General features: G+C 45.2%; 92 non-coding genes across 92 annotated transcripts; all 92 read left to right on the top strand.

The window, feature by feature from the left end:
• Positions 1-1683: 1683 nt before the first annotated feature.
• TRNAS-GCU (transfer RNA serine (anticodon GCU)) lies at positions 1684-1765 on the top strand. The gene has a single exon. It is a non-coding gene; the product is annotated as a tRNA-Ser (tRNA).
• A 490-nt stretch (positions 1766-2255) lies between these two features.
• Positions 2256-2337, top strand: TRNAS-GCU (transfer RNA serine (anticodon GCU)). Its single transcript has one exon. It is a non-coding gene; the product is annotated as a tRNA-Ser (tRNA).
• A 61-nt stretch (positions 2338-2398) lies between these two features.
• Positions 2399-2480, top strand: TRNAS-GCU (transfer RNA serine (anticodon GCU)). The gene has a single exon. It is a non-coding gene; the product is annotated as a tRNA-Ser (tRNA).
• A 61-nt stretch (positions 2481-2541) lies between these two features.
• Positions 2542-2623, top strand: TRNAS-GCU (transfer RNA serine (anticodon GCU)). The gene has a single exon. It is a non-coding gene; the product is annotated as a tRNA-Ser (tRNA).
• A 61-nt stretch (positions 2624-2684) lies between these two features.
• Positions 2685-2766, top strand: TRNAS-GCU (transfer RNA serine (anticodon GCU)). The gene has a single exon. It is a non-coding gene; the product is annotated as a tRNA-Ser (tRNA).
• A 61-nt stretch (positions 2767-2827) lies between these two features.
• Positions 2828-2912, top strand: TRNAS-GCU (transfer RNA serine (anticodon GCU)). The gene has a single exon. It is a non-coding gene; the product is annotated as a tRNA-Ser (tRNA).
• A 55-nt stretch (positions 2913-2967) lies between these two features.
• On the top strand, positions 2968-3052 carry TRNAS-GCU (transfer RNA serine (anticodon GCU)). The gene has a single exon. It is a non-coding gene; the product is annotated as a tRNA-Ser (tRNA).
• A 61-nt stretch (positions 3053-3113) lies between these two features.
• Positions 3114-3195, top strand: TRNAS-GCU (transfer RNA serine (anticodon GCU)). The gene has a single exon. It is a non-coding gene; the product is annotated as a tRNA-Ser (tRNA).
• Positions 3196-3256: 61 nt separating this feature from the next.
• Positions 3257-3341, top strand: TRNAS-GCU (transfer RNA serine (anticodon GCU)). Its single transcript has one exon. It is a non-coding gene; the product is annotated as a tRNA-Ser (tRNA).
• Positions 3342-3542: 201 nt separating this feature from the next.
• Positions 3543-3624, top strand: TRNAS-GCU (transfer RNA serine (anticodon GCU)). The gene has a single exon. It is a non-coding gene; the product is annotated as a tRNA-Ser (tRNA).
• Positions 3625-3685: 61 nt separating this feature from the next.
• TRNAS-GCU (transfer RNA serine (anticodon GCU)) lies at positions 3686-3767 on the top strand. The gene has a single exon. It is a non-coding gene; the product is annotated as a tRNA-Ser (tRNA).
• Positions 3768-3828: 61 nt separating this feature from the next.
• On the top strand, positions 3829-3910 carry TRNAS-GCU (transfer RNA serine (anticodon GCU)). Its single transcript has one exon. It is a non-coding gene; the product is annotated as a tRNA-Ser (tRNA).
• A 61-nt stretch (positions 3911-3971) lies between these two features.
• TRNAS-GCU (transfer RNA serine (anticodon GCU)) lies at positions 3972-4056 on the top strand. Its single transcript has one exon. It is a non-coding gene; the product is annotated as a tRNA-Ser (tRNA).
• Positions 4057-4111: 55 nt separating this feature from the next.
• TRNAS-GCU (transfer RNA serine (anticodon GCU)) lies at positions 4112-4196 on the top strand. Its single transcript has one exon. It is a non-coding gene; the product is annotated as a tRNA-Ser (tRNA).
• Positions 4197-4257: 61 nt separating this feature from the next.
• On the top strand, positions 4258-4339 carry TRNAS-GCU (transfer RNA serine (anticodon GCU)). The gene has a single exon. It is a non-coding gene; the product is annotated as a tRNA-Ser (tRNA).
• A 347-nt stretch (positions 4340-4686) lies between these two features.
• On the top strand, positions 4687-4771 carry TRNAS-GCU (transfer RNA serine (anticodon GCU)). The gene has a single exon. It is a non-coding gene; the product is annotated as a tRNA-Ser (tRNA).
• A 55-nt stretch (positions 4772-4826) lies between these two features.
• On the top strand, positions 4827-4911 carry TRNAS-GCU (transfer RNA serine (anticodon GCU)). The gene has a single exon. It is a non-coding gene; the product is annotated as a tRNA-Ser (tRNA).
• A 61-nt stretch (positions 4912-4972) lies between these two features.
• TRNAS-GCU (transfer RNA serine (anticodon GCU)) lies at positions 4973-5054 on the top strand. Its single transcript has one exon. It is a non-coding gene; the product is annotated as a tRNA-Ser (tRNA).
• A 61-nt stretch (positions 5055-5115) lies between these two features.
• TRNAS-GCU (transfer RNA serine (anticodon GCU)) lies at positions 5116-5197 on the top strand. Its single transcript has one exon. It is a non-coding gene; the product is annotated as a tRNA-Ser (tRNA).
• Positions 5198-5255: 58 nt separating this feature from the next.
• Positions 5256-5340, top strand: TRNAS-GCU (transfer RNA serine (anticodon GCU)). The gene has a single exon. It is a non-coding gene; the product is annotated as a tRNA-Ser (tRNA).
• Positions 5341-5401: 61 nt separating this feature from the next.
• On the top strand, positions 5402-5483 carry TRNAS-GCU (transfer RNA serine (anticodon GCU)). Its single transcript has one exon. It is a non-coding gene; the product is annotated as a tRNA-Ser (tRNA).
• Positions 5484-5544: 61 nt separating this feature from the next.
• Positions 5545-5626, top strand: TRNAS-GCU (transfer RNA serine (anticodon GCU)). Its single transcript has one exon. It is a non-coding gene; the product is annotated as a tRNA-Ser (tRNA).
• A 776-nt stretch (positions 5627-6402) lies between these two features.
• On the top strand, positions 6403-6484 carry TRNAS-GCU (transfer RNA serine (anticodon GCU)). Its single transcript has one exon. It is a non-coding gene; the product is annotated as a tRNA-Ser (tRNA).
• A 61-nt stretch (positions 6485-6545) lies between these two features.
• TRNAS-GCU (transfer RNA serine (anticodon GCU)) lies at positions 6546-6627 on the top strand. The gene has a single exon. It is a non-coding gene; the product is annotated as a tRNA-Ser (tRNA).
• A 61-nt stretch (positions 6628-6688) lies between these two features.
• TRNAS-GCU (transfer RNA serine (anticodon GCU)) lies at positions 6689-6770 on the top strand. Its single transcript has one exon. It is a non-coding gene; the product is annotated as a tRNA-Ser (tRNA).
• Positions 6771-6831: 61 nt separating this feature from the next.
• TRNAS-GCU (transfer RNA serine (anticodon GCU)) lies at positions 6832-6913 on the top strand. The gene has a single exon. It is a non-coding gene; the product is annotated as a tRNA-Ser (tRNA).
• A 347-nt stretch (positions 6914-7260) lies between these two features.
• TRNAS-GCU (transfer RNA serine (anticodon GCU)) lies at positions 7261-7345 on the top strand. Its single transcript has one exon. It is a non-coding gene; the product is annotated as a tRNA-Ser (tRNA).
• Positions 7346-7400: 55 nt separating this feature from the next.
• Positions 7401-7485, top strand: TRNAS-GCU (transfer RNA serine (anticodon GCU)). Its single transcript has one exon. It is a non-coding gene; the product is annotated as a tRNA-Ser (tRNA).
• A 61-nt stretch (positions 7486-7546) lies between these two features.
• Positions 7547-7628, top strand: TRNAS-GCU (transfer RNA serine (anticodon GCU)). Its single transcript has one exon. It is a non-coding gene; the product is annotated as a tRNA-Ser (tRNA).
• Positions 7629-7689: 61 nt separating this feature from the next.
• TRNAS-GCU (transfer RNA serine (anticodon GCU)) lies at positions 7690-7771 on the top strand. Its single transcript has one exon. It is a non-coding gene; the product is annotated as a tRNA-Ser (tRNA).
• A 204-nt stretch (positions 7772-7975) lies between these two features.
• On the top strand, positions 7976-8057 carry TRNAS-GCU (transfer RNA serine (anticodon GCU)). Its single transcript has one exon. It is a non-coding gene; the product is annotated as a tRNA-Ser (tRNA).
• A 61-nt stretch (positions 8058-8118) lies between these two features.
• Positions 8119-8200, top strand: TRNAS-GCU (transfer RNA serine (anticodon GCU)). Its single transcript has one exon. It is a non-coding gene; the product is annotated as a tRNA-Ser (tRNA).
• Positions 8201-8261: 61 nt separating this feature from the next.
• Positions 8262-8343, top strand: TRNAS-GCU (transfer RNA serine (anticodon GCU)). Its single transcript has one exon. It is a non-coding gene; the product is annotated as a tRNA-Ser (tRNA).
• A 633-nt stretch (positions 8344-8976) lies between these two features.
• Positions 8977-9058, top strand: TRNAS-GCU (transfer RNA serine (anticodon GCU)). The gene has a single exon. It is a non-coding gene; the product is annotated as a tRNA-Ser (tRNA).
• Positions 9059-9262: 204 nt separating this feature from the next.
• On the top strand, positions 9263-9344 carry TRNAS-GCU (transfer RNA serine (anticodon GCU)). Its single transcript has one exon. It is a non-coding gene; the product is annotated as a tRNA-Ser (tRNA).
• Positions 9345-9834: 490 nt separating this feature from the next.
• On the top strand, positions 9835-9916 carry TRNAS-GCU (transfer RNA serine (anticodon GCU)). The gene has a single exon. It is a non-coding gene; the product is annotated as a tRNA-Ser (tRNA).
• Positions 9917-10120: 204 nt separating this feature from the next.
• On the top strand, positions 10121-10202 carry TRNAS-GCU (transfer RNA serine (anticodon GCU)). Its single transcript has one exon. It is a non-coding gene; the product is annotated as a tRNA-Ser (tRNA).
• Positions 10203-10263: 61 nt separating this feature from the next.
• Positions 10264-10345, top strand: TRNAS-GCU (transfer RNA serine (anticodon GCU)). The gene has a single exon. It is a non-coding gene; the product is annotated as a tRNA-Ser (tRNA).
• Positions 10346-10406: 61 nt separating this feature from the next.
• TRNAS-GCU (transfer RNA serine (anticodon GCU)) lies at positions 10407-10488 on the top strand. The gene has a single exon. It is a non-coding gene; the product is annotated as a tRNA-Ser (tRNA).
• A 61-nt stretch (positions 10489-10549) lies between these two features.
• TRNAS-GCU (transfer RNA serine (anticodon GCU)) lies at positions 10550-10631 on the top strand. Its single transcript has one exon. It is a non-coding gene; the product is annotated as a tRNA-Ser (tRNA).
• Positions 10632-10978: 347 nt separating this feature from the next.
• TRNAS-GCU (transfer RNA serine (anticodon GCU)) lies at positions 10979-11060 on the top strand. The gene has a single exon. It is a non-coding gene; the product is annotated as a tRNA-Ser (tRNA).
• A 61-nt stretch (positions 11061-11121) lies between these two features.
• On the top strand, positions 11122-11203 carry TRNAS-GCU (transfer RNA serine (anticodon GCU)). Its single transcript has one exon. It is a non-coding gene; the product is annotated as a tRNA-Ser (tRNA).
• Positions 11204-11264: 61 nt separating this feature from the next.
• Positions 11265-11346, top strand: TRNAS-GCU (transfer RNA serine (anticodon GCU)). The gene has a single exon. It is a non-coding gene; the product is annotated as a tRNA-Ser (tRNA).
• A 61-nt stretch (positions 11347-11407) lies between these two features.
• On the top strand, positions 11408-11489 carry TRNAS-GCU (transfer RNA serine (anticodon GCU)). The gene has a single exon. It is a non-coding gene; the product is annotated as a tRNA-Ser (tRNA).
• Positions 11490-11690: 201 nt separating this feature from the next.
• Positions 11691-11775, top strand: TRNAS-GCU (transfer RNA serine (anticodon GCU)). Its single transcript has one exon. It is a non-coding gene; the product is annotated as a tRNA-Ser (tRNA).
• Positions 11776-11836: 61 nt separating this feature from the next.
• Positions 11837-11921, top strand: TRNAS-GCU (transfer RNA serine (anticodon GCU)). The gene has a single exon. It is a non-coding gene; the product is annotated as a tRNA-Ser (tRNA).
• Positions 11922-11976: 55 nt separating this feature from the next.
• TRNAS-GCU (transfer RNA serine (anticodon GCU)) lies at positions 11977-12061 on the top strand. Its single transcript has one exon. It is a non-coding gene; the product is annotated as a tRNA-Ser (tRNA).
• A 61-nt stretch (positions 12062-12122) lies between these two features.
• On the top strand, positions 12123-12204 carry TRNAS-GCU (transfer RNA serine (anticodon GCU)). Its single transcript has one exon. It is a non-coding gene; the product is annotated as a tRNA-Ser (tRNA).
• A 61-nt stretch (positions 12205-12265) lies between these two features.
• On the top strand, positions 12266-12347 carry TRNAS-GCU (transfer RNA serine (anticodon GCU)). Its single transcript has one exon. It is a non-coding gene; the product is annotated as a tRNA-Ser (tRNA).
• A 58-nt stretch (positions 12348-12405) lies between these two features.
• Positions 12406-12490, top strand: TRNAS-GCU (transfer RNA serine (anticodon GCU)). Its single transcript has one exon. It is a non-coding gene; the product is annotated as a tRNA-Ser (tRNA).
• A 61-nt stretch (positions 12491-12551) lies between these two features.
• On the top strand, positions 12552-12633 carry TRNAS-GCU (transfer RNA serine (anticodon GCU)). Its single transcript has one exon. It is a non-coding gene; the product is annotated as a tRNA-Ser (tRNA).
• Positions 12634-12694: 61 nt separating this feature from the next.
• Positions 12695-12776, top strand: TRNAS-GCU (transfer RNA serine (anticodon GCU)). Its single transcript has one exon. It is a non-coding gene; the product is annotated as a tRNA-Ser (tRNA).
• Positions 12777-13123: 347 nt separating this feature from the next.
• On the top strand, positions 13124-13205 carry TRNAS-GCU (transfer RNA serine (anticodon GCU)). Its single transcript has one exon. It is a non-coding gene; the product is annotated as a tRNA-Ser (tRNA).
• Positions 13206-13266: 61 nt separating this feature from the next.
• Positions 13267-13348, top strand: TRNAS-GCU (transfer RNA serine (anticodon GCU)). Its single transcript has one exon. It is a non-coding gene; the product is annotated as a tRNA-Ser (tRNA).
• Positions 13349-13549: 201 nt separating this feature from the next.
• Positions 13550-13634, top strand: TRNAS-GCU (transfer RNA serine (anticodon GCU)). Its single transcript has one exon. It is a non-coding gene; the product is annotated as a tRNA-Ser (tRNA).
• Positions 13635-13695: 61 nt separating this feature from the next.
• Positions 13696-13780, top strand: TRNAS-GCU (transfer RNA serine (anticodon GCU)). The gene has a single exon. It is a non-coding gene; the product is annotated as a tRNA-Ser (tRNA).
• A 55-nt stretch (positions 13781-13835) lies between these two features.
• Positions 13836-13920, top strand: TRNAS-GCU (transfer RNA serine (anticodon GCU)). The gene has a single exon. It is a non-coding gene; the product is annotated as a tRNA-Ser (tRNA).
• A 204-nt stretch (positions 13921-14124) lies between these two features.
• Positions 14125-14206, top strand: TRNAS-GCU (transfer RNA serine (anticodon GCU)). The gene has a single exon. It is a non-coding gene; the product is annotated as a tRNA-Ser (tRNA).
• A 58-nt stretch (positions 14207-14264) lies between these two features.
• TRNAS-GCU (transfer RNA serine (anticodon GCU)) lies at positions 14265-14349 on the top strand. Its single transcript has one exon. It is a non-coding gene; the product is annotated as a tRNA-Ser (tRNA).
• Positions 14350-14410: 61 nt separating this feature from the next.
• Positions 14411-14492, top strand: TRNAS-GCU (transfer RNA serine (anticodon GCU)). Its single transcript has one exon. It is a non-coding gene; the product is annotated as a tRNA-Ser (tRNA).
• Positions 14493-14553: 61 nt separating this feature from the next.
• Positions 14554-14635, top strand: TRNAS-GCU (transfer RNA serine (anticodon GCU)). The gene has a single exon. It is a non-coding gene; the product is annotated as a tRNA-Ser (tRNA).
• Positions 14636-14982: 347 nt separating this feature from the next.
• TRNAS-GCU (transfer RNA serine (anticodon GCU)) lies at positions 14983-15064 on the top strand. Its single transcript has one exon. It is a non-coding gene; the product is annotated as a tRNA-Ser (tRNA).
• Positions 15065-15125: 61 nt separating this feature from the next.
• Positions 15126-15207, top strand: TRNAS-GCU (transfer RNA serine (anticodon GCU)). Its single transcript has one exon. It is a non-coding gene; the product is annotated as a tRNA-Ser (tRNA).
• A 61-nt stretch (positions 15208-15268) lies between these two features.
• TRNAS-GCU (transfer RNA serine (anticodon GCU)) lies at positions 15269-15350 on the top strand. The gene has a single exon. It is a non-coding gene; the product is annotated as a tRNA-Ser (tRNA).
• A 58-nt stretch (positions 15351-15408) lies between these two features.
• Positions 15409-15493, top strand: TRNAS-GCU (transfer RNA serine (anticodon GCU)). The gene has a single exon. It is a non-coding gene; the product is annotated as a tRNA-Ser (tRNA).
• A 61-nt stretch (positions 15494-15554) lies between these two features.
• On the top strand, positions 15555-15636 carry TRNAS-GCU (transfer RNA serine (anticodon GCU)). Its single transcript has one exon. It is a non-coding gene; the product is annotated as a tRNA-Ser (tRNA).
• A 61-nt stretch (positions 15637-15697) lies between these two features.
• On the top strand, positions 15698-15779 carry TRNAS-GCU (transfer RNA serine (anticodon GCU)). Its single transcript has one exon. It is a non-coding gene; the product is annotated as a tRNA-Ser (tRNA).
• A 61-nt stretch (positions 15780-15840) lies between these two features.
• Positions 15841-15922, top strand: TRNAI-GAU (transfer RNA isoleucine (anticodon GAU)). The gene has a single exon. It is a non-coding gene; the product is annotated as a tRNA-Ile (tRNA).
• A 347-nt stretch (positions 15923-16269) lies between these two features.
• TRNAS-GCU (transfer RNA serine (anticodon GCU)) lies at positions 16270-16351 on the top strand. Its single transcript has one exon. It is a non-coding gene; the product is annotated as a tRNA-Ser (tRNA).
• Positions 16352-16412: 61 nt separating this feature from the next.
• On the top strand, positions 16413-16494 carry TRNAS-GCU (transfer RNA serine (anticodon GCU)). The gene has a single exon. It is a non-coding gene; the product is annotated as a tRNA-Ser (tRNA).
• Positions 16495-16555: 61 nt separating this feature from the next.
• TRNAS-GCU (transfer RNA serine (anticodon GCU)) lies at positions 16556-16637 on the top strand. Its single transcript has one exon. It is a non-coding gene; the product is annotated as a tRNA-Ser (tRNA).
• A 61-nt stretch (positions 16638-16698) lies between these two features.
• TRNAS-GCU (transfer RNA serine (anticodon GCU)) lies at positions 16699-16780 on the top strand. The gene has a single exon. It is a non-coding gene; the product is annotated as a tRNA-Ser (tRNA).
• Positions 16781-16841: 61 nt separating this feature from the next.
• On the top strand, positions 16842-16923 carry TRNAS-GCU (transfer RNA serine (anticodon GCU)). Its single transcript has one exon. It is a non-coding gene; the product is annotated as a tRNA-Ser (tRNA).
• A 492-nt stretch (positions 16924-17415) lies between these two features.
• TRNAS-GCU (transfer RNA serine (anticodon GCU)) lies at positions 17416-17497 on the top strand. Its single transcript has one exon. It is a non-coding gene; the product is annotated as a tRNA-Ser (tRNA).
• Positions 17498-17701: 204 nt separating this feature from the next.
• TRNAS-GCU (transfer RNA serine (anticodon GCU)) lies at positions 17702-17783 on the top strand. The gene has a single exon. It is a non-coding gene; the product is annotated as a tRNA-Ser (tRNA).
• Positions 17784-17844: 61 nt separating this feature from the next.
• TRNAS-GCU (transfer RNA serine (anticodon GCU)) lies at positions 17845-17926 on the top strand. Its single transcript has one exon. It is a non-coding gene; the product is annotated as a tRNA-Ser (tRNA).
• Positions 17927-17987: 61 nt separating this feature from the next.
• On the top strand, positions 17988-18069 carry TRNAS-GCU (transfer RNA serine (anticodon GCU)). Its single transcript has one exon. It is a non-coding gene; the product is annotated as a tRNA-Ser (tRNA).
• Positions 18070-18416: 347 nt separating this feature from the next.
• Positions 18417-18501, top strand: TRNAS-GCU (transfer RNA serine (anticodon GCU)). Its single transcript has one exon. It is a non-coding gene; the product is annotated as a tRNA-Ser (tRNA).
• Positions 18502-18556: 55 nt separating this feature from the next.
• Positions 18557-18641, top strand: TRNAS-GCU (transfer RNA serine (anticodon GCU)). Its single transcript has one exon. It is a non-coding gene; the product is annotated as a tRNA-Ser (tRNA).
• Positions 18642-18702: 61 nt separating this feature from the next.
• TRNAS-GCU (transfer RNA serine (anticodon GCU)) lies at positions 18703-18787 on the top strand. Its single transcript has one exon. It is a non-coding gene; the product is annotated as a tRNA-Ser (tRNA).
• Positions 18788-18842: 55 nt separating this feature from the next.
• TRNAS-GCU (transfer RNA serine (anticodon GCU)) lies at positions 18843-18927 on the top strand. The gene has a single exon. It is a non-coding gene; the product is annotated as a tRNA-Ser (tRNA).
• A 204-nt stretch (positions 18928-19131) lies between these two features.
• Positions 19132-19213, top strand: TRNAS-GCU (transfer RNA serine (anticodon GCU)). The gene has a single exon. It is a non-coding gene; the product is annotated as a tRNA-Ser (tRNA).
• A 58-nt stretch (positions 19214-19271) lies between these two features.
• On the top strand, positions 19272-19356 carry TRNAS-GCU (transfer RNA serine (anticodon GCU)). The gene has a single exon. It is a non-coding gene; the product is annotated as a tRNA-Ser (tRNA).
• Positions 19357-19417: 61 nt separating this feature from the next.
• Positions 19418-19499, top strand: TRNAS-GCU (transfer RNA serine (anticodon GCU)). The gene has a single exon. It is a non-coding gene; the product is annotated as a tRNA-Ser (tRNA).
• Positions 19500-19560: 61 nt separating this feature from the next.
• Positions 19561-19642, top strand: TRNAS-GCU (transfer RNA serine (anticodon GCU)). The gene has a single exon. It is a non-coding gene; the product is annotated as a tRNA-Ser (tRNA).
• A 347-nt stretch (positions 19643-19989) lies between these two features.
• Positions 19990-20071, top strand: TRNAS-GCU (transfer RNA serine (anticodon GCU)). The gene has a single exon. It is a non-coding gene; the product is annotated as a tRNA-Ser (tRNA).
• A 61-nt stretch (positions 20072-20132) lies between these two features.
• On the top strand, positions 20133-20214 carry TRNAS-GCU (transfer RNA serine (anticodon GCU)). Its single transcript has one exon. It is a non-coding gene; the product is annotated as a tRNA-Ser (tRNA).
• Positions 20215-20275: 61 nt separating this feature from the next.
• Positions 20276-20357, top strand: TRNAS-GCU (transfer RNA serine (anticodon GCU)). The gene has a single exon. It is a non-coding gene; the product is annotated as a tRNA-Ser (tRNA).
• A 58-nt stretch (positions 20358-20415) lies between these two features.
• Positions 20416-20500, top strand: TRNAS-GCU (transfer RNA serine (anticodon GCU)). Its single transcript has one exon. It is a non-coding gene; the product is annotated as a tRNA-Ser (tRNA).
• A 61-nt stretch (positions 20501-20561) lies between these two features.
• On the top strand, positions 20562-20643 carry TRNAS-GCU (transfer RNA serine (anticodon GCU)). The gene has a single exon. It is a non-coding gene; the product is annotated as a tRNA-Ser (tRNA).
• A 61-nt stretch (positions 20644-20704) lies between these two features.
• On the top strand, positions 20705-20786 carry TRNAS-GCU (transfer RNA serine (anticodon GCU)). The gene has a single exon. It is a non-coding gene; the product is annotated as a tRNA-Ser (tRNA).
• A 61-nt stretch (positions 20787-20847) lies between these two features.
• On the top strand, positions 20848-20929 carry TRNAI-GAU (transfer RNA isoleucine (anticodon GAU)). The gene has a single exon. It is a non-coding gene; the product is annotated as a tRNA-Ile (tRNA).
• Positions 20930-21070: the final 141 nt, after the last annotated feature.

Raw genomic sequence — 21070 nt, 5'->3', positions numbered from 1 at the left:
GAAAACTCAAAATAACCAAGTATCTATGGTGGTGTGGTTATCACGTCCGCTTTACACTCGGAAGGTCCCAGGTTCGAGCCCTGGTAGATACATGACTTGACTATCGTTATTGGACACAATAATAAGCTAGATCTCTTCGAAAACTCAGAATAACCAAGTATTCATTGTGTAGTGGTTATCACGTCCGCTTTACACGCGGAAGGTCCCGGGTTCGAGCCCTGGTAGATATATGTTTTGACCATCGTGATTGGACATAATAATAAGCTAGATCTGTTAGGAATCTCAGTATTACCAGGTATGTGTAGTGTAGTGGTAATCTCGTCCGCCTAACACGCGGAAGGTGCAACGTTTGGGCCCTGCTAGATACATGTTTTGACCATCTTATTGGACATAATAATAAGCGGTAAAGAAAACATAATTACTCAAAATTTAATTACATTAAGACTGAAGCGACAGATATTATATAAAAACGTCTTGGTTTGGACCAAGGCCGAAAAAACAAACGATATGTGTGAGGTTTATCAATTGACTGAAGTTTCAGATATTGAAATTTTTTCTAGTTATTTTTATACACTCAATCCTTAATCAATATTTAATTCAATCAACTGATTTTACTGTTAATCGACCTAGTCCCTCTAAATTAATTGAAAAAATTACATATCTACGCTTTTTCAAGAACAATTACATTTTCCGAAAACATTTTATCATGAAATTAATTATTTTGAAGGGATTTCGTGTCGATACTCACTAACTTGTGAGCATCTTGACCGACATAGTTTTAATTGTTGCTGGCTTGACAAATTTTCAAGTTTGCACCAAAAGAAGTTTAAATCTGTTTTAAGTTGTTGATAAGACTGTCGTTTAGAGTGAATGTCGTCTACTTAAGACAAAGCAACAAAGTTTATCCTGTGTGGTAAAGGGTAAAGATCACATAAACAGAAATACTTCTCAGACTTGTTATATTCATTTCCCGCGGAAATAATATGGTTAAACAAATCATTCATTACTAGTTATGCCAAGAAGGTCACATTTAACTCCGACACCCCCTCCCTTCCTCTATTTTCCCAATATATGGCATTTTATAATCACCAGTGGTTTCAGTGTATGGGTGATCTGAGCCGTCGCAACACACTCAGCCAATATTACCATAGACTGAGTTATGACCAAGAAATTCTTAAGTACGGAAAAGGAAGTTCCAGTGCAACTTTACCATCAAAGAGGCGACAATAGAAATGTAGCATTTCGATATACGAAATTAAATGTATAAATTCGCGCAACACCCTTGTTTGGCATCCACGATCAAATATTTACATTTTCCATTCGAGTTATGCCAAAGTTCGCTTGCTTGTTTTAGACATCCAGTAGAACATTTCAAATATTCAATACTGTATCCTCGACATGATAAATTAATTTCACGATAGAATGTTTTCGGAAAATGTAATTGTTCTTGAAAAAGCGTAGATATGTAATTTTTTCAATTAATTTAGAGGGACTAGGTCGATTAACAGTAAAATCAGTTGATTGAATTAAATATTGATTAAGGATTGAGTGTATAAAAATAACTAGAAAAAATTTCAATATCTGAAACTTCAGTCAATTGATAAACCTCACACATATCGTTTGTTTTTTCGGCCTTGGTCCAAACCAAGACGTTTTTATATAATTTAACTAGTTTTAATCAAGGACGGGGTGGCCGACTGGTTAAGGCGATGGACTGCTAATCCATTGGGCTCTGCCCGCGCGAGTTCGAATCTCGCCTCCGTGGTTTTATCCGCTTTGTTTTGAACACAAATGCAGTCAAAGTTATTAAACTCTTTTAAATCGATGAAGGAATGGCCGAGTGGTTAAGGCGATGGACCGCTAAACCATTGGGCTCTGCCCGCGCGAGTTCGAATCTCGCATCCGTCGTTTTATCCGTTTTGTTTTGAACACAAATGCAGTCAAAGTGATTTAACTCTTTTAAATCGATGAAGGAATGACCGAGGGGTTAAGGCGATGGATCGCTAATCCATTGCGCTTTGCCCGCGCGAGTTCGAACCTCACTTCCGTCGTTTTAACCGGATTGTTTTAATCAAAAATTTAGGCGAAATGATTAAACCAGTTTTAATCGAGAACGGGGTGGCCGAATGGTTAAGGCGATGGACTGCTAATCCGTTTGGCTCTGCCCGCGCGAGTTCGAATCTCGAATCCGTCGTTTTATCCGTTTTGTTTTGAACACAAATGCAGTCAAAGTGATTTAACTCTTTTAAATCGATGAAGGAATGGCCGAGTCGTTAAGGCGATGGACCGCTAATCCATTGGGCTTTGCCCGCGCGAGTTCGAACCTCACTTCCGTCGTTTTAACCGGATTGTTTTAATCAAAAATTCAGGCGAAATGATTAAACAGGCTTTAATCAAGGACGGGGTGGCTGAGTGGTTAAGGCGATGGACTGCTAATCCATTGGGCTCTGCCCGCGTGAGTTCGAATCTCGCCTCCATCGTTTTATCCGTTTTGTTTTGAACACAAATGCAGTCAAAGTGATTAAACTCTTTTAAATCGATGAAGGAATGGCCGAGTGGTTAAGGCGATGGACTGCTAATCCATTGGGCTCAGCCCGCGCGAGTTCGAATCTCGCCTCCGTCGTTTTATCCTGATTGTTTTAATCAAAAATTCAGGCGAAATTATTAAACCAGGTTTAATCAAGGACGGGGTGGCCGAGTGGTTAAGGCGATGGACTGCTTATCCATTGGGCTCTGCCCGCGCGAGTTCGAACCTCACTTCCGTCGTTTTAACCGGATTGTTTTAATCAAAAATTTAGGCGAAATGATTAAACCAGTTTTAATCGAGGACGGCGTGGCCGAATGGTTAAGGCGATGGACTGCTAATCCGTTTGGCTCTGCCCGCGCGAGTTCGAATCTCGATTCCGTCGTTTTATCCGTTTTGTTTTGAACACAAATGCAGTCAAAGTGATTTAACTCTTTTAAATCGATGTAGGAATGGCCGAGTGGTTAAGGCGATGGACCGCTAATCCATTGGGCTTTGCCCGCGCGAGTTCGAACCTCACTTCCGTCGTTTTAACCGGATTGTTTTAATCAAAAATTCAGGCGAAATTATTAAACCAGGTTTAATCAAGGACGGGGTGGCCGAGTGGTTAAGGCGATGGACTGCTTATCCATTGGGCTCTGCCCGCGCGAGTTCGAACCTCACTTCCGTCGTTTTAACCGGATTGTTTTAATCAAAAATTTAGGCGAAATGATTAAACCAGTTTTAATCGAGGACGGCGTGGCCGAATGGTTAAGGCGATGGACTGCTAATCCGTTTGGCTCTGCCCGCGCGAGTTCGAATCTCGAATCCGTCGTTTTATCCGTTTTGTTTTGAACACAAATGCAGTCAAAGTGATTTAACTCTTTTAAATCGATGAAGGAATGGCCGAGTCGTTAAGGCGATGGACCGCTAATCCATTGAGCTTTGCCCGCGCGAGTTCGAACCTCACTTCCGTCGTTTTAACCGGATTGTTTTAATCAAAAATTCAGGCGAAATGATTAAACAGGCTTTAATCAAGGACGGGGTGGCTGAGTGGTTAAGGCGATGGACTGCTAATCCATTGGGCTCTGCCCGCGTGAGTTCGAATCTCGCCTCCATCGTTTTATCCGTTTTGTTTTGAACACAAATGCAGTCAAAGTGATTAAACTCTTTTAAATCGATGAAGGAATGGCCGAGTGGTTAAGGCGATGGACTGCTAATCCATTGGGCTCAGCCCGCGCGAGTTCGAATCTCGCCTCCGTCGTTTTATCCTGATTGTTTTAATCAAAAATTCAGGCGAAATTATTAAACCAGGTTTAATCAAGGACGGGGTGGCCGAGTGGTTAAGGCGATGGACTGCTTATCCATTGGGCTCTGCCCGCGCGAGTTCGAACCTCACTTCCGTCGTTTTAACCGGATTGTTTTAATCAAAAATTTAGGCGAAATGATTAAACCAGTTTTAATCGAGGACGGCGTGGCCGAATGGTTAAGGCGATGGACTGCTAATCCGTTTGGCTCTGCCCGCGCGAGTTCGAATCTCGATTCCGTCGTTTTATCCGTTTTGTTTTGAACACAAATGCAGTCAAAGTGATTTAACTCTTTTAAATCGATGTAGGAATGGCCGAGTGGTTAAGGCGATGGACCGCTAATCCATTGGGCTTTGCCCGCGCGAGTTCGAACCTCACTTCCGTCGTTTTAACCGGATTGTTTTAATCAAAAATTCAGGCGAAATTATTAAACCAGGTTTAATCAAGGACGGGGTGGCCGAGTGGTTAAGGCGATGGACTGCTTATCCATTGGGCTCTGCCCGCGCGAGTTCGAACCTCACTTCCGTCGTTTTAACCGGATTGTTTTAATCAAAAATTTAGGCGAAATGATTAAACCAGTTTTAATCGAGATCGGCGTGGCCGAATGGTTAAGGCGATGGACTGCTAATCCGTTTGGCTCTGCCCGCGCGAGTTCGAATCTCGAATCCGTCGTTTTATCCGTTTTGTTTTGAACACAAATGCAGTCAAAGTGATTTAACTCTTTTAAATCGATGAAGGAATGGCCGAGTCGTTAAGGCGATGGACCGCTAATCCATTGAGCTTTGCCCGCGCGAGTTCGAACCTCACTTCCGTCGTTTTAACCGGATTGTTTTAATCAAAAATTCAGGCGAAATGATTAAACCAGTTTTAATCGAGGACGGCGTGGCCGAATGGTTAAGGCGATGGACTGCTAATCCGTTTGGCTCTGCCCGCGCGAGTTCGAATCTCGATTCCGTCGTTTTATCCGTTTTGTTTTGAACACAAATGCAGTCAAAGTGATTTAACTCTTTTAAATCGATGTAGGAATGGCCGAGTGGTTAAGGCGATGGACCGCTAATCCATTGGGCTTTGCCCGCGCGAGTTCGAACCTCACTTCCGTCGTTTTAACCGGATTGTTTTAATCAAAAATTCAGGCGAAATGATTAAACCAGTTTTAATCGAGGACGGGGTGGCCGAATGGTTAAGGCGATGGACTGCTAATCCGTTTGGCTCTGCCCGGGCGAGTTCGAACCTCACTTCCGTCGTTTTAACCGGATTGTTTTAATCAAAAATTCAGGCGAAATGATTAAACCAGTTTTAATCAAGGACGGGGTGGCCGAGTGGTTAAGGCAATGGACTGCTTATCCATTGTGCTCTGCCCGCGCGAGTTCGAATCTCGCCTCCGTCGTTTTATCCGTTTTGTATTGAACACAAATGCAGTCAAAGTTATTAAACTCTTTTAAATCGATGAAGGAATGGCCGAGTGGTTAAGGCGATGGACTGCTAATCCATTGGGCTCTGCCCGCGTGAGTTCGAATCTCGCCTCCATCGTTTTATCCGTTTTGTTTTGAACACAAATGCAGTCAAAGTGATTAAACTCTTTTAAATCGATGAAGGAATGGCCGAGTGGTTAAGGCGATGGACTGCTAATCCATTGGGCTCTGCCCGCGCGAGTTCGAATCTCGCCTCCGTCGTTTTATCCTGATTGTTTTAATCAAAAATTCAGGCGAAATTATTTAACTAGTTTTAATCAGGGACGGGGTGGCCGAGTGGTTAAGGCGATGGACTGCTAATCCATTGGGCTCTGCCCGCGCGAGTTCGAATCTCGCCTCCGTCGTTTTATCCGCTTTGTTTTGAACACAAATGCAGTCAAAGTTATTAAACTCTTTTAAATCGATGAAGGAATGGCCGAGTGGTTAAGGCGATGGACCGCTAAACCATTGGGCTCTGCCCGCGCGAGTTCGAATCTCGCATCCGTCGTTTTATCCGTTTTGTTTTGAACACAAATGCAGTCAAAGTGATTTAACTCTTTTAAAACGATGAAGGAATGACCGAGTGGTTAAGGCGATGGATCGCTAATCCATTGGGCTTTGCCCGCGCGAGTTCGAACCTCACTTCCGTCGTTTTAACCGGATTGTTTTAATCAAAAATTCAGGCGAAATGATTAAACCAGTTTTAATCGAGGACGGGGTGGCCGAATGGTTAAGGCGATGGACTGCTAACCCGTTTGGCTCTGCCCGCGCGAGTTCGAATCTCGAATCCGTCGTTTTATCCGTTTTGTTTTGAACACAAATGCAGTCAAAGTGATTTAACTCTTTTAAATCGATGAAGGAATGGCCGAGTGGTTAAGGCGATGGACCGCTAAACCACTGGGCTCTGCCCGCGCGAGTTTGAATCTCGCCTCCGTCGTTTTATCCGTTTTGTTTTGAACACAAATGCAGTCAAAATGATTAAACTCGTTTAAAACGGTGAAGGAATTGCCGAGTGGTTAAGGCGATGGACTGCTAATGCGTTGGGCTCTGCCCGCGCGAGTTCGAATCTCGCCTCGGTCGTTTTAACCGGATTGTTTTAATCAAAAATTCAGGGGAAATGATTAAACAAGTTTTAATCAAGGACGGGGTGGCCGAGTGGTTAAGGCGATGGACTGCTAATCCATTGGGCTCTGCCCGCGTGAGTTCGAATCTCGCCTCCATCGTTTTATCCGTTTTGTTTTGAACACAAATGCAGTCAAAGTGATTAAACTCTTTTAAATCGATGAAGGAATGGCCGAGTGGTTAAGGCGATGGACTGCTAATCCATTGGGCTCTGCCCGCGCGAGTTCGAATCTCGCCTCCGTCGTTTTATCCTGATTGTTTTAATCAAAAATTCAGGCGAAATTATTAAACCAGTTTTAATCAAGGACGGGGTGGCCGAGTGGTTAAGGCGATGGACTGCTAATCCATTGGGCTCTGCCCGCGCGAGTTCGAATCTCGCCTCCGTCGTTTTATCCTGATTGTTTTAATCAAAAATTAAGGCGAAATTATTAAACCAGGTTTAATCAAGGACGGGGTGGCCGAGTGGTTAAGGCGATGGACTGCTTATCCATTGGGCTCTGCCCGCGCGAGTTCGAACCTCACTTCCGTCGTTTTAACCGGATTGTTTTAATCAAAAATTTAGGCGAAATGATTAAACCAGTTTTAATCGAGGACGGGGTGGCCGAATGGTTAAGGCGATGGACTGCTAATCCGTTTGGCTCTGCCCGCGCGAGTTCGAATCTCGAATCCGTCGTTTTATCCGTTTTGTTTTGAACACAAATGCAGTCAAAGTGATTTAACTCTTTTAAATCGATGAAGGAATGGCCGAGTCGTTAAGGCGATGGACCGCTAATCCATTGAGCTTTGCCCGCGCGAGTTCGAACCTCACTTCCGTCGTTTTAACCGGATTGTTTTAATCAAAAATTCAGGCGAAATGATTAAACCAGTTTTAATCGAGGACGGCGTGGCCGAATGGTTAAGGCGATGGACTGCTAATCCGTTTGGCTCTGCCCGCGCGAGTTCGAATCTCGATTCCGTCGTTTTATCCGTTTTGTTTTGAACACAAATGCAGTCAAAGTGATTTAACTCTTTTAAATCGATGTAGGAATGGCCGAGTGGTTAAGGCGATGGACCGCTAATCCATTGGGCTTTGCCCGCGCGAGTTCGAACCTCACTTCCGTCGTTTTAACCGGATTGTTTTAATCAAAAATTCAGGCGAAATGATTAAACCAGTTTTAATCGAGGACGGGGTGGCCGAATGGTTAAGGCGGTGGACTGCTAATCCGTTGGGCTCTGCCCGCGCGAGTTCGAATCTCGCCCCCGTCGTTTTAACCAGATTGTTTTAATCAAAAATTCAGGCGAAATTAGTAAACCAGATTTAATCAAGGACGGGGTGGCCGAGTGGTTAAGGCGATGGACTGCTAATCCATTGGGCTCTGCCCGCGCGAGTTCGAATCTCGCCTCCGTCGTTTAATCCGTTTTGTTTTGAACACAAATGCAGTCAAAGTGATTAAACTCTCTTAAATCGATGAAGGAATGGTCGAGTGGTTAAGGCGATGAACCGCTAATCCATTGGGCTCTGCCCGCGTGAGTTCGAATCTCGCCTCCATCGTTTTATCCGTTTTGTTTTGAACACAAATGCAGTCAAAGTGATTAAACTCTTTTAAATCGATGAAGGAATGGCCGAGTGGTTAAGGCGATGGACTGCTAATCCATTGGGCTCTGCCCGCGCGAGTTCGAATCTCGCCTCCGTCGTTTTATCCTGATTGTTTTAATCAAAAATTCAGGCGAAATTATTTAACTAGTTTTAATCAGGGACGGGGTGGCCGAGTGGTTAAGGCGATGGACTGCTAATCCATTGGGCTCTGCCCGCGCGAGTTCGAATCTCGCCTCCGTCGTTTTATCCGCTTTGTTTTGAACACAAATGCAGTCAAAGTTATTAAACTCTTTTAAATCGATGAAGGAATGGCCGAGTGGTTAAGGCGATGGACCGCTAAACCATTGGGCTCTGCCCGCGCGAGTTCGAATCTCGCCTCCGTCGTTTTATCCGTTTTGTTTTGAACACAAATGCAGTCAAAGTGATTTAACTCTTTTAAAACGATGAAGGAATGACCGAGTGGTTAAGGCGATGGATCGCTAATCCATTGGGCTTTGCCCGCGCGAGTTCGAACCTCACTTCCGTCGTTTTAACCGGATTGTTTTAATCAAAAATTCAGGGGAAATGATTAAACCAGTTTTAATCGAGGACGGGGTGGCCGAATGGTTAAGGCGATGGACTGCTAACCCGTTTGGCTCTGCCCGCGCGAGTTCGAATCTCGAATCCGTCGTTTTATCCGTTTTGTTTTGAACACAAATGCAGTCAAAGTGATTTAACTCTTTTAAATCGATGAAGGAATGGCCGAGTGGTTAAGGCGATGGACCGCTAAACCACTGGGCTCTGCCCGCGCGAGTTTGAATCTCGCCTCCGTCGTTTTATCCGTTTTGTTTTGAACACAAATGCAGTCAAAATGATTAAACTCGTTTAAAACGGTGAAGGAATTGCCGAGTGGTTAAGGCGATGGACTGCTAATGCGTTGGGCTCTGCCCGCGCGAGTTCGAATCTCGCCTCGGTCGTTTTAACCGGATTGTTTTAATCAAAAATTCAGGGGAAATGATTAAACAAGTTTTGATCAAGGACGGGGTGGCCGAGTGGTTAAGGCGATGGACTGCTAATCCATTGGGCTCTGCCCGCGTGAGTTCGAATCTCGCCTCCTTCGTTTTATCCGTTTTGTTTTGAACACAAATGCAGTCAAAGTGATTAAACTCTTTTAAATCGATGAATTAATGGCCGAGTGGTTAAGGCGATGGACTGCTAATCCATTGGGCTCTGCCCGCGCGAGTTCGAATCTCGCCTCCGTCGTTTTATCCTGATTGTTTTAATCAAAAATTCAGGCGAAATTATTAAACCAGTTTTAATCAAGGACGGGGTGGCCGAGTGGTTAAGGCGATGGACTGCTAATCCATTGGGCTCTGCCCGCGCGAGTTTGAATCTCGCCTCCGTCGTTTTATCCGTTTTGTTTTGAACACAAATGCAGTCAAAGTTATTAAACTCTTTTAAATCGATGAAGGAATGGCCGAGTGGTTAAGGCGATGGACCGCTAAACCATTGGGCTCTGCCCGCGCGAGTTCGAATCGCGCATCCGTCGTTTTATCCGTTTTGTTTTGAACACAAATGCAGTCAAAGTGATTTAACTCTTTTATATCGATGAAGGAATGGGCGAGTGGTTAAGGCGATGGACCGCTAATCCATTGGGCTTTACCCGCGCGAGTTCGAAAATCACTTCCGTCGGTTTAACCGGATTGTTTTAATCAAAAATTCAGGCGAAATGATTAAACCAGTTTTAATCGAGGACGGGGTGGCCGAATGGTTAAGGCGATGGACTGCTAATCCGTTTGGCTCTGCCCTCGCGAGTTCGAATCTCGAATCCGTCGTTTTATCCGTTTTGTTTTGAACACAAATGCAGTCAAAGTGATTTCACTCTTTTAAATCGATGAAGGAATGGCCGAGTGGTTAAGGCGATGGACCGCTAATCCATTGGGCTTTGCCCGCGCGAGTTTGAATCTCGCCTCCGTCGTTTTATCCGTTTTGTTTTGAACACAAATGCAGTCAAAATGATTAAACTCGTTTAAAACGGTGAAGGAATTGCCGAGTGGTTAAGGCGATGGACTGCTAATGCGTTGGGCTCTGCCCGCGCGAGTTCGAATCTCGCCTCGGTCGTTTTAACCGGATTGTTTTAATCAAAAATTCAGGCGAAATGATTAAACAAGTTTTAATCAAGGACGGGGTGGCCGAGTGGTTAAGGCGATGGACTGCTAATCCATTGGGCTCTGCCCGCGTGAGTTCGAATCTCGCCTCCATCGTTTTATCCGTTTTGTTTTGAACACAAATGCAGTCAAAGTGATTAAACTCTTTTAAATCGATGAAGGAATGGCCGAGTGGTTAAGGCGATGGACTGCTAATCCATTGGGCTCTGCCCGCGCGAGTTCGAATCTCGCCTCCGTCGTTTTATCCTGATTGTTTTAATCAAAAATTCAGGCGAAATTATTTAACTAGTTTTAATCAAGGACGGGGTGGCCGAGTGGTTAAGGCGATGGACTGCTAATCCATTGGGGTCTGCCTGCGCGAGTTCGAATCTCGCCTCCGTCGTTTTATCCGCTTTGTTTTGAACACAAAGGCAGTCAAAGTTATTAAACTCTTTTAAATCGATGAAGGAATGGCCGAGTGGTTAAGGCGATGGACCGCTAAACCATTGGGCTCTGCCCGCGCGAGTTCGAATCTCGCTTCCGTCGTTTTATCCGTTTTGTTTTGAACACAAATGCAGTCAAAGTGATTTAACTCTTTTAAATCGATGAAGGAATGACCGAGTGGTTAAGGCGATGGATCGCTAATCCATTGGGCTTTGCCCGCGCGAGTTCGAACCTCACTTCCGTCGTTTTAACCGGATTGTTTTAATCAAAAATTCAGGCGAAATGATTAAACCAGTTTTAATCGAGGACGGGGTGGCCGAATGGTTAAGGCGATGGACTGCTAATCCGTTTGGCTCTGCCCGCGCGAGTTCGAATCTCGAATCCGTCGTTTTATCCGTTTTGTTTTGAACACAAATGCAGTCAAAGTGATTTAACTCTTTTAAATCGATGAAGGAATGGCCGAGTGGTTAAGGCGATGGACCGCTAATCCATTGGGCTTTGCCCGCGCGAGTTCGAACCTCACTTCCGTCGTTTTAACCGGATTGTTTTAATCAAAAATTCAGGCGAAATGATTAAACAAGTTTTAATCAAGGACGGGGTGGCTGAGTGGTTAAGGCGATGGACTGCTAATCCATTGGGCTCTGCCCGCGTGAGTTCGAATCTCGCCTCCATCGTTTTATCCGTTTTGTTTTGAACACAAATGCAGTCAAAGTGAATAAACTCTTTTACATCGATGAAGGAATGGCCGAGTGGTTAAGGCGATGGACTGCTAATCCATTGGGCTCTGCCCGCGCGAGTTCGAATCTCGCCTCCGTCGTTTTATCCTGATTGTTTTAATCAAAAGTTCATGCGAAATTATTAAACCAGTTTTAATCAAGGACGGGGTGGCCGAGTGGTTAAGGCGATGGACTGCTTATCCATTGGGCTCTGCCCGCGCGAGTTCGAACCTCACTTCCGTCGTTTTAACCGGATTGTTTTAATCAAAAATTCAGGCGAAATGATTAAACCAGTTTTAATCGAGGACGGCGTGGCCGAATGGTTAAGGCGATGGACTGCTAATCCGTTTGGCTCTGCCCGCGCGAGGTCGAATCTCGATTCCGTCGTTTTATCCGTTTTGTTTTGAACACAAATGCAGTCAAAGTGATTTAACTCTTTTAAATCGATGTAGGAATGGCCGAGTGGTTAAGGCGATGGACCGCTAATCCATTGGGCTTTGCCCGCGCGAGTTCGAACCTCACTTCCGTCGTTTTAACCGGATTGTTTTAATCAAAAATTCAGGCGAAATGATTAAACCAGTTTTAATCGAGGACGGCGTGGCCGAATGGTTAAGGCGATGGACTGCTAATCCGTTTGGCTCTGCCCGCGCGAGTTCGAATCTCGATTCCGTCGTTTTATCCGTTTTGTTTTGAACACAAATGCAGTCAAAGTGATTTAACTCTTTTAAATCGATGTAGGAATGGCCGAGTGGTTAAGGCGATGGACCGCTAATCCATTGGGCTTTGCCCGCGCGAGTTCGAACCTCACTTCCGTCGTTTTAACCGGATTGTTTTAATCAAAAATTCAGGCGAAATGATTAAACCAGTTTTAATCGAGGACGGGGTGGCCGAATGGTTAAGGCGATGGACTGCTAATCCGTTTGGCTCTGCCCGGGCGAGTTCGAACCTCACTTCCGTCGTTTTAACCGGATTGTTTTAATCAAAAATTCAGGCGATATGATTAAACCAGTTTTAATCAAGGACGGGGTGGCCGAGTGGTTAAGGCGATGGACTGCTTATCCATTGGGCTCTGCCCGCGCGAGTTCGAATCTCGCCTCCGTCGTTTTATCCGTTTTGTTTTGAACACAAATGCTTTCAAAGTTATTAAACTCTTTTAAATCGATGAAGGAATGGCCGAGTGGTTAAGGCGATGGACTGCTAATCCATTGGGCTCTGCCCGCGTGAGTTCGAATCTCGCCTCCATCGTTTTATCCGTTTTGTTTTGAACACAAATGCAGTCAAAGTGATTAAACTCTTTTAAATCGATGAAGGAATGGCCGAGTGGTTAAGGCGATGGACTGCTAATCCATTGGGCTCTGCCCGCGCGAGTTCGAATCTCGCCTCCGTCGTTTTATCCTGATTGTTTTAATCAAAAATTCAGGCGAAATTATTTAACTAGTTTTAATCAAGGACGGGGTGGCCGAGTGGTTAAGGCGATGGACTGCTAATCCATTGGGCTCTGCCCGCGCGAGTTCGAATCTCGCCTCCGTCGTTTTATCCGCTTTGTTTTGAACACAAATGCAGTCAAAGTTATTTAACTCTTTTAAAACGATGAAGGAATGACCGAGTGGTTAAGGCGATGGATCGCTAATCCATTGGGCTTTGCCCGCGCGAGTTCGAACCTCACTTCCGTCGTTTTAACCGGATTGTTTTAATCAAAAATTCAGGCGAAATGATTAAACCAGTTTTAATCGAGGACGGGGTGGCCGAATGGTTAAGGCGATGGACTGCTAATCCGTTTGGCTCTGCCCGCGCGAGTTCGAATCTCGAATCCGTCGTTTTATCCGTTTTGTTTTGAACACAAATGCAGTCAAAGTGATTTAACTCTTTTAAATCGATGAAGGAATGGCCGAGTGGTTAAGGCGATGGACTGCTAATCCATTGGGCTCTGCCCGCGCGAGTTCGAATCTCGCCTCCGTCGTTTTATCCTGATTGTTTTAATCAAAAATTCATGCGAAATTATTAAACCAGTTTTAATCAAGGACGGGGTGGCCGAGTGGTTAAGGCGATGGACTGCTTATCCATTGGGCTCTGCCCGCGCGAGTTCGAACCTCACTTCCGTCGTTTTAACCGGATTGTTTTAATCAAAAATTCAGGCGAAATGATTAAACCAGTTTTAATCGAGGACGGCGTGGCCGAATGGTTAAGGCGATGGACTGCTAATCCGTTTGGCTCTGCCCGCGCGAGGTCGAATCTCGATTCCGTCGTTTTATCCGTTTTGTTTTGAACACAAATGCAGTCAAAGTGATTTAACTCTTTTAAATCGATGTAGGAATGGCCGAGTGGTTAAGGCGATGGACCGCTAATCCATTGGGCTTTGCCCGCGCGAGTTCGAACCTCACTTCCGTCGTTTTAACCGGATTGTTTTAATCAAAAATTCAGGCGAAATGATTAAACCAGTTTTAATCGAGGACGGCGTGGCCGAATGGTTAAGGCGATGGACTGCTAATCCGTTTGGCTCTGCCCGCGCGAGTTCGAATCTCGATTCCGTCGTTTTATCCGTTTTGTTTTGAACACAAATGCAGTCAAAGTGATTTAACTCTTTTAAATCGATGTAGGAATGGCCGAGTGGTTAAGGCGATGGACCGCTAATCCATTGGGCTTTGCCCGCGCGAGTTCGAACCTCACTTCCGTCGTTTTAACCGGATTGTTTTAATCAAAAATTCAGGCGAAATGATTAAACCAGTTTTAATCGAGGACGGGGTGGCCGAATGGTTAAGGCGATGGACTGCTAATCCGTTTGGCTCTGCCCGGGCGAGTTCGAACCTCAATTCCGTCGTTTTAACCGGATTGTTTTAATCAAAAATTCAGGCGAAATGATTAAACCAGTTTTAATCAAGGACGGGGTGGCCGAGTGGTTAAGGCGATGGACTGCTTATCCATTGGGCTCTGCCCGCGCGAGTTCGAATCTCGCCTCCGTCGTTTTATCCGTTTTGTTTTGAACACAAATGCAGTCAAAGTTATTAAACTCTTTTAAATCGATGAAGGAATGGCCGAGTGGTTAAGGCGATGGACTGCTAATCCATTGGGCTCTGCCCGCGTGAGTTCGAATCTCGCCTCCATCGTTTTATCCGTTTTGTTTTGAACACAAATGCAGTCAAAGTGATTAAACTCTTTTAAATCGATGAAGGAATGGCCGAGTGGTTAAGGCGATGGACTGCTAATCCATTGGGCTCTGCCCGCGCGAGTTCGAATCTCGCCTCCGTCGTTTTATCCTGATTGTTTTAATCAAAAATTCTGGCGAAATTATTTAACTAGTTTTAATCAAGGACGGGGTGGCCGAGTGGTTAAGGCGATGGACTGCTAATCCATTGGGCTCTGCCCGCGCGAGTTCGAATCTCGCCTCCGTCGTTTTATCCGCTTTGTTTTGAACACAAATGCAGTCAAAGTTATTTAACTCTTTTAAAACGATGAAGGAATGACCGAGTGGTTAAGGCGATGGATCGCTAATCCATTGGGCTTTGCCCGCGCGAGTTCGAACCTCACTTCCGTCGTTTTAACCGGATTGTTTTAATCAAAAATTCAGGCGAAATGATTAAACCAGTTTTAATCGAGGACGGGGTGGCCGAATGGTTAAGGCGATGGACTGCTAATCCGTTTGGCTCTGCCCGCGCGAGTTCGAATCTCGAATCCGTCGTTTTATCCGTTTTGTTTTGAACACAAATGCAGTCAAAGTGATTTAACTCTTTTAAATCGATGAAGGAATGGCCGAGTGGTTAAGGCGATGGACCGCTAATCCATTGGGCTTTGCCCGCGCGAGTTCGAACCTCACTTCCGTCGTTTTAACCGGATTGTTTTAATCAAAAATTCAGGCGAAATGATTAAACAAGTTTTAATCAAGGACGGGGTGGCTGAGTGGTTAAGGCGATGGACTGCTAATCCATTGGGCTCTGCCCGCGTGAGTTCGAATCTCGCCTCCATCGTTTTATCCGTTTTGTTTTGAACACAAATGCAGTCAAAGTGATTAAACTCTTTTAAATCGATGAAGGAATGGCCGAGTGGTTAAGGCGATGGACTGCTAATCCATTGGGCTCTGCCCGCGCGAGTTCGAATCTCGCCTCCGTCGTTTTATCCGTTTTGTTTTGAACACAAATGCAGTCAAAGTTATTAAACTCTTTTAAATCGATGAAGGAATGGCCGAGTGGTTAAGGCGATGGACTGCTAATCCATTGGGCTCTGCCCGCGTGAGTTCGAATCTCGCCTCCATCGTTTTATCCGTTTTGTTTTGAACACAAATGCAGTCAAAGTGATTAAACTCTTTTAAATCGATGAAGGAATGGCCGAGTGGTTAAGGCGATGGACTGCTAATCCATTGGGCTCTGCCCGCGCGAGTTCGAATCTCGCCTCCGTCGTTTTATCCTGATTGTTTTAATCAAAAATTCAGGCGAAATTATTTAACTAGTTTTAATCAAGGACGGGGTGGCCGAGTGGTTAAGGCGATGGACTGCTAATCCATTGGGCTCTGCCCGCGCGAGTTCGAATCTCGCCTCCGTCGTTTTATCCGCTTTGTTTTGAACACAAATGCAGGCAAAGTTATTAAACTCTTTTAAATCGATGAAGGAATGGCCGAGTGGTTAAGGCGATGGACCGATAAACCATTGGGCTCTGCCCGCGCGAGTTCGAATCTCGCATCCGTCGTTTTATCCGTTTTGTTTTGAACACAAATGCAGTCAAAGTGATTTAACTCTTTTAAAACGATGAAGGAATGACCGAGTGGTTAAGGCGATGGATCGCTAATCCATTGGGCTTTGCCCGCGCGAGTTCGAACCTCACTTCCGTCGTTTTAACCGGATTGTTTTAATCAAAAATTCAGGCGAAATGATTAAACCAGTTTTAATCGAGGACGGGGTGGCCGAATGGTTAAGGCGATGGACTGCTAATCCGTTTGGCTCTGCCCGCGCGAGTTCGAATCTCGAATCCGTCGTTTTATCCGTTTTGTTTTGAACACAAATGCAGTCAAAGTGATTTAACTCTTTTAAATCGATGAAGGAATGGCCGAGTGGTTAAGGCGATGGACCGCTAATCCATTGGGCTTTGCCCGCGCGAGTTCGAACCTCACTTCCGTCGTTTTAACCGGATTGTTTTAATCAAAAATTCAGGCGAAATGATTAAACAAGTTTTAATCAAGGACGGGGTGGCTGAGTGGTTAAGGCGATGGACTGCTAATCCATTGGGCTCTGCCCGCGTGAGTTCGAATCTCGCCTCCATCGTTTTATCCGTTTTGTTTTGAACACAAATGCAGTCAAAGTGATTAAACTCTTTTAAATCGATGAAGGGATGGCCGAGTGGTTAAGGCGATGGACTGCTAATCCATTGGGCTCTGCCCGCGCGAGTTCGAATCTCGCCTCCGTCGTTTTATCCTGATTGTTTTAATCAAAAATTCAGGCGAAATTATTAAACCAGTTTTAATCAAGGACGGGGTGGCCGAGTGGTTAAGGCGATGGACTGCTTATCCATTGGGCTCTGCCCGCGCGAGTTCGAATCTCGCCTCCGTCGTTTTATCCTGATTGTTTTAATCAAAAATTCAGGCGAAATTATTAAACCAGTTTTAATCAAGGACGGGGTGGCCGAGTGGTTAAGGCGATGGACTGCTAATCCATTGGGCTCTGCCCGCGCGAGTTTGAATCTCGCCTCCGTCGTTTTATCCGTTTTGTTTTGAACACAAAAATGCAGTCAAAGTTATTAAACTCTTTTAAATCGATGAAGGAATGGCCGAGTGGTTAAGGCGATGGACCGCTAAACCATTGGGCTCTGCCCGCGCGAGTTCGAATCTCGCATCCGTCGTTTTATCCGTTTTGTTTTGAACACAAATGCAGTCAAAGTGATTTAACTCTTTTATATCGATGAAGGAATGGCCGAGTGGTTAAGGCGATGGACCGCTAATCCATTGGGCTTTGCCCGCGCGAGTTCGAAAATCACTTCCGTCGGTTTAACCGGATTGTTTTAATCAAAAATTCAGGCGAAATGATTAAACCAGTTTTAATCGAGGACGGGGTGGCCGAATGGTTAAGGCGATGGACTGCTAATCCGTTTGGCTCTGCCCTCGCGAGTTCGAATCTCGAATCCGTCGTTTTATCCGTTTTGTTTTGAACACAAATGCAGTCAAAGTGATTTAACTCTTTTAAATCGATGAAGGAATGGCCGAGTGGTTAAGGCGATGGACCGCTAATCCATTGGGCTTTGCCCGCGCGAGTTTGAATCTCGCCTCCGTCGTTTTATCCGTTTTGTTTTGAACACAAATGCAGTCAAAATGATTAAACTCGTTTAAAACGGTGAAGGAATTGCCGAGTGGTTAAGGCGATGGACTGCTAATGCGTTGGGCTCTGCCCGCGCGAGTTCGAATCTCGCCTCGGTCGTTTTAACCGGATTGTTTTAATCAAAAATTCAGGCGAAATGATTAAACAAGTTTTAATCAAGGACGGGGTGGCCGAGTGGTTAAGGCGATGGACTGCTAATCCATTGGGCTCTGCCCGCGTGAGTTCGAATCTCGCCTCCATCGTTTTATCCGTTTTGTTTTGAACACAAATGCAGTCAAAGTGATTAAACTCTTTTAAATCGATGAAGGAATGGCCGAGTGGTTAAGGCGATGGACTGCTAATCCATTGGGCTCTGCCCGCGCGAGTTCGAATCTCGCCTCCGTCGTTTTATCCTGATTGTTTTAATCAAAAATTCAGGCGAAATTATTTAACTAGTTTTAATCAAGGACGGGGTGGCCGAGTGGTTAAGGCGATGGACTGCTAATCCATTGGGGTCTGCCCGCGCGAGTTCGAATCTCGCCTCCGTCGTTTTATCCGCTTTGTTTTGAACACAAAGGCAGTCAAAGTTATTAAACTCTTTTAAATCGATGAAGGAATGGCCGAGTGGTTAAGGCGATGGACCGCTAAACCATTGGGCTCTGCCCGCGCGAGTTCGAATCTCGCATCCGTCGTTTTATCCGTTTTGTTTTGAACACAAATGCAGTCAAAGTGATTTAACTCTTTTAAATCGATGAAGGAATGACCGAGTGGTTAAGGCGATGGATCGCTAATCCATTGGGCTTTGCCCGCGCGAGTTCGAACCTCACTTCCGTCGTTTTAACCGGATTGTTTTAATCAAAAATTCAGGCGAAATGATTAAACCAGTTTTAATCGAGGACGGCGTGGCCGAATGGTTAAGGCGATGGACTGCTAATCCATTGGGCTCTGCCCGCGCGAGTTCGAATCTCGATTCCGTCGTTTTATCCGTTTTGTTTTGAACACAAATGCAGTCAAAGTGATTTAACTCTTTTAAATCGATGTAGGAATGGCCGAGTGGTTAAGGCGATGGACCGCTAATCCATTGGGCTTTGCCCGCGCGAGTTCGAACCTCACTTCCGTCGTTTTAACCGGATTGTTTTAATCAAAAATTCAGGCGAAATGATTAAACCAGTTTTAATCGAGGACGGCGTGGCCGAATGGTTAAGGCGATGGACTGCTAATCCGTTTGGCTCTGCCCGCGCGAGTTCGAATCTCGATTCCGTCGTTTTATCCGTTTTGTTTTGAACACAAATGCAGTCAAAGTGATTTAACTCTTTTAAATCGATGTAGGAATGGCCGAGTGGTTAAGGCGATGGACCGCTAATCCATTGGGCTTTGCCCGCGCGAGTTCGAACCTCACTTCCGTCGTTTTAACCGGATTGTTTTAATCAAAAATTCAGGCGAAATGATTAAACCAGTTTTAATCGAGGACGGGGTGGCCGAATGGTTAAGGCGATGGACTGCTAATCCGTTTGGCTCTGCCCGGGCGAGTTCGAACCTCAATTCCGTCGTTTTAACCGGATTGTTTTAATCAAAAATTCAGGCGAAATGATTAAACCAGTTTTAATCAAGGACGGGGTGGCCGAGTGGTTAAGGCGATGGACTGCTTATCCATTGGGCTCTGCCCGCGCGAGTTCGAATCTCGCCTCCGTCGTTTTATCCGTTTTGTTTTGAACACAAATGCAGTCAAAGTTATTAAACTCTTTTAAATCGATGAAGGAATGGCCGAGTGGTTAAGGCGATGGACTGCTAATCCATTGGGCTCTGCCCGCGTGAGTTCGAATCTCGCCTCCATCGTTTTATCCGTTTTGTTTTGAACACAAATGCAGTCAAAGTGATTAAACTCTTTTAAATCGATGAAGGAATGGCCGAGTGGTTAAGGCGATGGACTGCTAATCCATTGGGCTCTGCCCGCGCGAGTTCGAATCTCGCCTCCGTCGTTTTATCCTGATTGTTTTAATCAAAAATTCTGGCGAAATTATTTAACTAGTTTTAATCAAGGACGGGGTGGCCGAGTGGTTAAGGCGATGGACTGCTAATCCATTGGGCTCTGCCCGCGCGAGTTCGAATCTCGCCTCCGTCGTTTTATCCGCTTTGTTTTGAACACAAATGCAGTCAAAGTTATTTAACTCTTTTAAAACGATGAAGGAATGACCGAGTGGTTAAGGCGATGGATCGCTAATCCATTGGGCTTTGCCCGCGCGAGTTCGAACCTCACTTCCGTCGTTTTAACCGGATTGTTTTAATCAAAAATTCAGGCGAAATGATTAAACCAGTTTTAATCGAGGACGGGGTGGCCGAATGGTTAAGGCGATGGACTGCTAATCCGTTTGGCTCTGCCCGCGCGAGTTCGAATCTCGAATCCGTCGTTTTATCCGTTTTGTTTTGAACACAAATGCAGTCAAAGTGATTTAACTCTTTTAAATCGATGAAGGAATGGCCGAGTGGTTAAGGCGATGGACCGCTAATCCATTGGGCTTTGCCCGCGCGAGTTCGAACCTCACTTCCGTCGTTTTAACCGGATTGTTTTAATCAAAAATTCAGGCGAAATGATTAAACAAGTTTTAATCAAGGACGGGGTGGCTGAGTGGTTAAGGCGATGGACTGCTAATCCATTGGGCTCTGCCCGCGTGAGTTCGAATCTCGCCTCCATCGTTTTATCCGTTTTGTTTTGAACACAAATGCAGTCAAAGTGATTAAACTCTTTTAAATCGATGAAGGAATGGCCGAGTGGTTAAGGCGATGGACTGCTAATCCATTGGGCTCTGCCCGCGCGAGTTCGAATCTCGCCTCCGTCGTTTTATCCGTTTTGTTTTGAACACAAATGCAGTCAAAGTTATTAAACTCTTTTAAATCGATGAAGGAATGGCCGAGTGGTTAAGGCGATGGACTGCTAATCCATTGGGCTCTGCCCGCGTGAGTTCGAATCTCGCCTCCATCGTTTTATCCGTTTTGTTTTGAACACAAATGCAGTCAAAGTGATTAAACTCTTTTAAATCGATGAAGGAATGGCCGAGTGGTTAAGGCGATGGACTGCTAATCCATTGGGCTCTGCCCGCGCGAGTTCGAATCTCGCCTCCGTCGTTTTATCCTGATTGTTTTAATCAAAAATTCAGGCGAAATTATTTAACTAGTTTTAATCAAGGACGGGGTGGCCGAGTGGTTAAGGCGATGGACTGCTAATCCATTGGGCTCTGCCCGCGCGAGTTCGAATCTCGCCTCCGTCGTTTTATCCGCTTTGTTTTGAACACAAATGCAGGCAAAGTTATTAAACTCTTTTAAATCGATGAAGGAATGGCCGAGTGGTTAAGGCGATGGACCGATAAACCATTGGGCTCTGCCCGCGCGAGTTCGAATCTCGCATCCGTCGTTTTATCCGTTTTGTTTTGAACACAAATGCAGTCAAAGTGATTTAACTCTTTTAAAACGATGAAGGAATGACCGAGTGGTTAAGGCGATGGATCGCTAATCCATTGGGCTTTGCCCGCGCGAGTTCGAACCTCACTTCCGT

The sequence above is a fragment of the Phalangium opilio genome, unplaced genomic scaffold (genome assembly GCF_054372755.1).
Source record: "Phalangium opilio isolate 3A_F unplaced genomic scaffold, DU_Popi_V2 ptg000225l_1, whole genome shotgun sequence".
In the NCBI taxonomy this organism is placed as follows: domain Eukaryota; kingdom Metazoa; phylum Arthropoda; class Arachnida; order Opiliones; family Phalangiidae; genus Phalangium; species Phalangium opilio.
This window is presented reverse-complemented; position numbering and strand designations above follow the sequence as displayed.